Genomic DNA, 7,599 nt, shown 5'->3' with positions numbered 1-7,599 from the left:
TCACTGTAACAATGGAACAAAGCATTAAATACCCAAGCTGGAGCGCCCCGCCCCCTGCCTTTATCAACCAATGAGGTTTCAGCACACGTCCTCAGCCCTCTACCCTGCCTGGTAACATTTTTGGTCTCTTTGATGAGGCAAAGGCCGGGACCCCCACCTCCGACCCCGCAGGCGCCCGACCCCCAGCCCCAACTTATACGCAAGTTTATGCTTTTCTAAAATAATGTGGCCCTCAACTATGAAGCTGAACGCTCAACATCAGTGCCCGCGGGCAAAACGGCATGAACAATGAAATCAAGAAAACACACCCTCTCGGTTTATGGAGAAAAAGACATGATGATGAAAACACTGTGGGGGGGGGAAAAAAAAAAAATGCATTCTTGTAAATGGCCCTGCAGACAGACACGTATCGCACGTACGCCTCGTATGTTTTTCATGAAATGATCGGGAGTGCTGAGGATTATTGAGCTTTGCTTCCAAGATGGGATTCTGTTCATAAATGTTGATAAAATGTATAATTGTGATCATGCTTAATCACAGGTCATCACAGAATTATACCGCAGACTGTCCATCCTTCTTCAAAATAAAACAATATATATATATATATATATATATGATTAAGAGTTTAAGAGTTTTTTCTTAACAAATGTTGTTGTATTTATAGGTATGTATTCGGGTGTTAAGACTATGTGTCTATTGTTTCACACACAGCTGATAATTTTGTTAAATGTGTGTGTACATGGCCACTTCGCTCCCAACTTTGGGAGCAACTCTTTTTAACTCCTGACTGCGCGCATGTATTCACACTGAGACCATCCCCCACCCCTTGCTTAGTTAGCATCAGAGTTGGCCCTCATGTATTTGCAGTGTGTGGTTTGTGATGGTCTCCTAGAGCTGGATATTTTCTTTGTGTGTCAAGTTTGAGCTACAGGGGAGTACATAAGCCTGCAATTCAGTGGGGTGCTGGTCAGGCAATGAAAGAAATCCACAATGAAAGTGCTGCACACTAAACCTCAGCTCCAGACCCACTGACTGACTGACTGAAACTATTTTATTTGATCATTTTGGTACCTGAAACTTAATCCAGTACCTGTAAATAAATAAATAAGTAAATCAAAATAAAAAAATTAAATAAAAAGTTCTGTAGTCCTACTTAACAAAACCAGAAAAACTGGTTTACACAAACGGAAGAATATAACATCTAGAATATATGGATTTAGGCTTTTACTTACTTGCTGTGGTGAAACAGCAGGCCAGTTAACCCTACTGGGGTGTAATACACTGTACCTCCACATCATGGCGCCACTTCATCACCTTTAAATCACAGACAGTGAAGAACCAGTGTGGTGTGGTGTGTGCATGCCTATTGTTTAGGCCTGAGCGCACCTATTGTTTTTGTACCCACCAGGAACACTCATTCATTCATGTGCATTGGCACTTTAATGATCACAACTCTGTTTTTGTTGTTTTTTTGTTCATCTGTCTCTGCACTCAGCACGTGCACGCAAAGTTTATCATTTAACTGAGCTGCGGCTTCAACACCACACTGTTTGGGGTAAAACATTATTCATGCCATGTCATGGAAAAAGAGTAAAACGGAGCAGAGGAAATAAAGCGTGACAGGCTCTGTGTTTTACAATTCAAACAGGCCTGAGAGAGCTGTTAGGCTGGCCAGCCTCCGGCTGTGTAATTCATGTATAATAAATCTACTACCAAATGGATTGTTAAGAATGGATTCTTTTTTTCTGGAACAATTTGCTTTAATCCGAGGTGCATTAGAGTGAATCACAAAGAAAAACCTTTGCGTTCTTATATTTTTGATCTGTTTCAGTAATTGGTGTGAAAGTAACTGCAGCAATTATGAGGCACTTACAGGAAGTGGAGAATGCAATATATTAACATCTGAAGCTAGCTCGGATACAACCTTCTTCTTCAGGCTCTTTTGAATATGCTCATGTTGTTAATTATTCCAGAAACGGGTAAAAGGGTCCCTGGATTGTGTTTTCCAGGCTGTAGCTATAGCAACAACATACTGTTGAGAGCAGGGGCCACCTCACTGGGATGGCTGAAATTGTTGAAGCTATCGTGTAAGAATCTTGGATGCTTTATTGTTTTTAATCATTGTTCATGACATGAAAACTGGGTGTTAGCCGACATGATTCTAATAAAAGAAGAAACAGAGTATCGTTGCACATCCCTGGTAAATATCCCTGCATGTAGCCTCTCATCCCTCTGTCATGTCACCTGAGCCCTGTGTTTATCTGGGAACCCTTTAGCTCTGAGCACAGGGCTCTGTTTGGTTTCATGTGGCTGTGTCACCTGAAGTCAGAGCTGGGACAGCGTTGCATTTGGGTTTTGATTTATTGCTGGTGGGACGCAGAAGCACACCTGAACTCTCGAGGGAGGCAGGAGAAACTGCGATGTTTGGCAAGTTTTGCTGAGATGCACTCTTCTTTATCAAAGCATTAACACTTTGCATACCAATTTGAAATAACCCATGCTTTGAATATTAGCTTAATGGAGCATTGGACGCTTCATATTTGGCAGACCTTGAATTAAAAGTTAAGTCTGTGGGTTTCTTGAAGTTTTTGGAACATTTGGGAGAGTGAACAATCAAAAAAAAAAAAACGAAAAAAAGAAAAGAAAAACATGACTAAATTTAAACCATCGTTGTTTTCCCTTGAACCCTTGATGCTTCATGCAAGTACCTTCAATCAATATATTTTTGCACTTTCTATTCACTCTTCTGCTACATATTTCAGGGGAGTCATATACTGTTCTTTAATTTTACATGTACATGTGCTTTATTCTGTATTTAAATCTGGCTTTATTCATTGATTTATTCTTGTCGTCAGTCACAGTACCTGAGCACTGAATGCAAATGTATTTCCTCTGGAGAAGGTATGACTGTTGTTTCCCTTCACTGACTTGACACAGAACACCCATAGGAACTGGATTATTTGTAGTTTGTGTGCCTGTGAATGAGCCTTATTATTGATATTGATTAAACATCATCAGGCAGAAAGGCTGCGCTGCTAAGTGATTGGTGCAGGAGTAAGAAAGTCAATGAATACGTGATGAACTGTGACAACATGACATCAGACAGGGAAAAGTATCCAGATCATTATTTATAAGTACCTTTACTGTGACCCTGAGTGCAGCTATCTCTTATTTTTAGCACCATGTATTATTTAGCAGTGCTGCCAGCTTTTTGTGTGTTTTGAATGAAACAGGACTTGTTGCTGTTATGAATGTTCTTTAAATCTTAAATCATTCTGGGTATCATTTGTGCAAACCATATGTCACAGAACCTACTAATGTGAAATGCACATTATTGACTCTATTCTTTTAGCTTAAAGGAATAGTTTGACATTTAGAAAAATTCTTAGTCACTTTTTTTTTTTGTCTGGGAACCATGAATGTCTGTACAAAATTTTGTGCCAATCCATTCAGTTGATGTTGAGATGTTTCAATGGATTCATGAAAACTTTAACTCGCTAGTGTATGAAAAGTCAGGGGATCAAAGTCATTATGTGGAGTCATTATGAGAATTTATTATAACAACTATACATATATATAGTTGTAGTTATTGCCCATTTATTTAAATAAATCCTTTGTGTGTCACGTTTAGAAACATGACACACAAAGCATTTTACATTAAATAAATGTAATATTCTTTAATAGATAAACACCTTTCTCAAACTCAGTGAACCCAGTCAGCCCATGGGTACAGAGCACTATCTCATGGTTACGGTGTCTGTTTTGATGTCAGTAGTCTTCATGCTTTGTTAATGAGCATCATCTGATCTTTCCATGTCTCTGTCCTGCAGCCATTCCAGCCGCCACCATTAGATTCCCTCTCTTTCCCTCACAAAGCATCAGACCTGGGGAAACCACTCTCACATGACTGACAGCCGAGTGTATTTTCTTAGCTTTTATAGGGAGATTACCTGAAACCCCCTATGGCTCTGTGACTCTCGGATTACTCAGCCATTTTTATTCTTTAACTGGCTCCAATAAATGAGATGAACATTGTTGGCCTGTCATGTTCTGCCCTCCTCTCTCTGGAACCCAGCTCTGTGACTGTCACATCTCATCTGTCTTTGGGTTCATGACGGGGTGTGTGTCTCACTCCCAGTGTAACATATGCCTTAAAGGATGTGTAATTCTGATCACACACTGCCGTTTTTGCTTCATTTGACTCATTGCTCTGAGTTGGATTAATGTCACTGAGAATAAAGCAGGCTGATGAGCACTGTGTGAAAACGCCTCAGTATGACCACACATTACATTAGCTACTGACTGAGGATAGTCCAGTCCAAACCGACTGCAGATCTTTTGTTTGCACATATGCATATTTTGAGTATTTGTCTATCAGAGTGTTTAGGAGTATTAAAAAATGAGCTTGCTTGGTGTATATATCAATATACAGGTATGTGGATTAAGACACTGATTTTATCACAACCCAATTTCTGCGTTATACTGCTTGTGTATTCAGTTTAAATAACTTCCCCTCTCTATCTTCCCACATATACTTGATTGCGTTCAGCTAAGAGATTGCATGACACCCCTGTTTCATGCCTGCTGTCATGAAAGACACTCTTTTCAGGATGAAATAGAGATGGCATCAGTTAATCTAGCACTTCAATTACAAGCTGTCATTCAGTGCATCTCTCTGGAGACTGGCTGAGTGAGGCTGCAGCAGAGAGATATGCAGCAGGCAGGGCCGATACAGTCAGGTACTATAGCTGTGGCACAATGCAAACGCCCGACTTCTCAGCAGCGCATCATTATCTGTCAGCCACCTGAAGATGGCAGAACAGAGATCGATAGCATTTTTGTTGTCTCTTAATCAATGAAGGTAACAATTCTGAGACAGGGCGACAGTACAGAGCTCACTCTTTAAGCTTTATGAAGCTTTATTACCCACTTACAGTCTTATTATCACAGTATATTTTACTGATAAAGTGGCAGTAAGGGCAAAAGGACAAGTTTGCCTTTTATGCAGGAATAGACATACTGGGATCAGACGTAACACCTGTATAATCTGATGCAATTAGCAATTGATTTACTTTATTCCAGACCATAGGTTCATAGTAACATCACAAGCCAAAATAGCAGTGCTGTTAGTACTAATTACTTTGTAATTCATTAGTGTTCAGTTTTTGTTTATTCAGCTCAATGATAATAGGCCTTTTTCACAGCAGGTGAAGAACATTAATTGTGGCTGCATTGCATTTAGGTGTCCCAGTTCCTGGGCCCTGATATTATGTCTGCTGACTCCCTGACATGGTTTACCAGGACACTTAAATGGAACAGACCCATTGGTGATGTTATTAGTAGCACCTGTGCTTTTCCTGCTGTAACAAGTCAAATGTCTGTTGTGCAAAAGGCCTATTTCAAAAGCCACACGTAGAACAATGAGTCCGTTTAGACATCAAATATGACATTTCAAATGTGAAGCTCTTTAAATGATGTTACAATCTATATAATGATGCTGCCTGACCAAAAAAAAAAAGAAATTTTGTATTGTGTTTGCCAAAAATGAAGTAAAAATGGACACTTTCTGCTTCATGGCTGTGCCAAAGGTTAAGTGACTAAATAAATGGGTGGAAATTAGTCAATAACAGTCTATTATCCAAATAAATAATGTCAACTACAGTAACTACATCTGCTACATGAAATCATTAAACTGTTCTGTAGGAAATTCCGGCAACCCTGTCAACGGCTCCATCTCCATGACAACTGAGCAAACGTGAAATGGTTTAAACCACCAACCCACTGGTATTGTTTAGTCAATTTTAAATGGGAAACTAAATGGGTCTAAAGAAATGTTCATATGAATAATGGAAGTTAACATAAGACAACACAACAAAATGAAATAACATTATGGAGCACAATATAGTGCTGCTGCACTGATTATTAGCTGGATATTTGTGGCATTCACGACAAAAAGTCGTTTTATTCTGGAGCTCAATCAATTCGTCAATTAGTCAGAAAAATGATTGATTATAATGTTTCATTGTTTAAGTCAGTTTTCAAGAACAAATACAAAACATTCTCTAATACTAGTTTAGATTTACTGCTTTTCTTTGTCTCATGTGATAGTACGAAATATTTTTAGGCTAAACAATTTGTTGGTATCACCGTGGATTTAGGAAACTGTGATTTTCCAGGACTTTCAGGAGGTTGACAGTAATTACAAACATTTACTAAAAAGGTTCTGTAAATTTGATTTTAAACAATAATATAGGAGTAAACAATTATTTCCTATGTGAAGCGATAGTGGAGTAATGGCGTCCTGAGCAGAGAACGAAGTCACACCCCCTCTGCATATGTTGTAATCTGAGTTGCTCTGTTCTTTGTTTCCGTATCATTACTGTCAGCATGTGCGTGGTCGTGCATGTGAGCCCCTCTTGCTCAACATTGGTCCTCACCATGTTTACAAACACCCAGCGACCACCCACACGCGAAATGCCACAGCACAGTAGGCAGCATCTAGGTGAAAGCAACCTTCCAGAATTTCCTCCACTGAAGAAACCATGTTGTAGTAAAAAAAAAAATGCCTCCAACAATGAGAGAGATAAGACCGGAGCACAGGGGGACTGGCAGTGGGGGCAACCAGCTCAAAATCCAGGTGGGTTTGTATACGCTTGCCACAAACAAGCATGTACTGAAGTCCCAGCTCAACATGTGCCCCACCTCTTTGCCCATTTTCCCATTAGCCGGGAGTCGCACAGTCAGGCACTGCCAAGATGCCGACGTTGGAGCTGACCACTCTGAACTTCAGAGACCTGTGGGTGATGGAGGCCGTGTCCATCTTTACTTACAGTCTGTGCTCGAAGCTTTCTTCTCCTCCATGTGTAAGTAACTTGACGGCTACGTAATACTACATGTCCGGTTTCATTAGTGACTGGCTACAGCAGGTATGATCATTTTAGCTGACTTGCTGTTACACATATTATAAATGTGTTTAGTGAAATGTTGCTGGCTTCCTGCCAGCATTGCCATTGTGGCTAAACTGAGAAGGTGTGGCCACAACAAGCACTGGCTTTGGTCTGAGGTGCTGGTGGTCTAGTGTGATATCTAGTGGCAGTGAAGAGGTTTATAGAGGAATCCAGGTAATATACCTTAGTACGTAGTTTTGTACGTTACTTGACTAATTCCATTTTATGCTGCTTTATAGATTTCAGAGGCAGATATTTTACCTTTAACACATTTATATGACATCTTAGGTTAGCTGTTGCAGATTTATCTTATTAATACAAAATAGAATCAGCAATTAAATTCTGATTTAGTGTCATAATTACCAGCTTCAGCGGTAAAGTGATTCATACATGAATGCATCAATAATTATAATCCAATGTGTATTTTTCTGAAATGGACCATTCTGCATAATGAATAGTATTTTTACTTTTTATCCTTTTATTATATTTTGATGCTGATATTTATGCACTAAGTGTTGAATGCAGTTCGAAGGTGCTTTATTGGCACGGAAGTTTAAAAAAAAAAACAAAACAATTTTGCCAAAGCATCAAAACACAATTTCCAAAATACTAAATGTAAAAACTCTCTCTATTTCTCCCTCTCTCTCTTTCT

This window comes from Trachinotus anak, unplaced genomic scaffold (genome assembly GCF_046630095.1).
Source record: "Trachinotus anak isolate AG129_WGS33_773 ecotype Australia unplaced genomic scaffold, CSIRO_AGI_Tana_v1 ptg000007l, whole genome shotgun sequence".
NCBI lineage: Eukaryota > Metazoa > Chordata > Actinopteri > Carangiformes > Carangidae > Trachinotus > Trachinotus anak.
The sequence above is the reverse complement of the archived record's forward strand: the minus strand, read 5'-3'. Positions refer to the sequence as shown.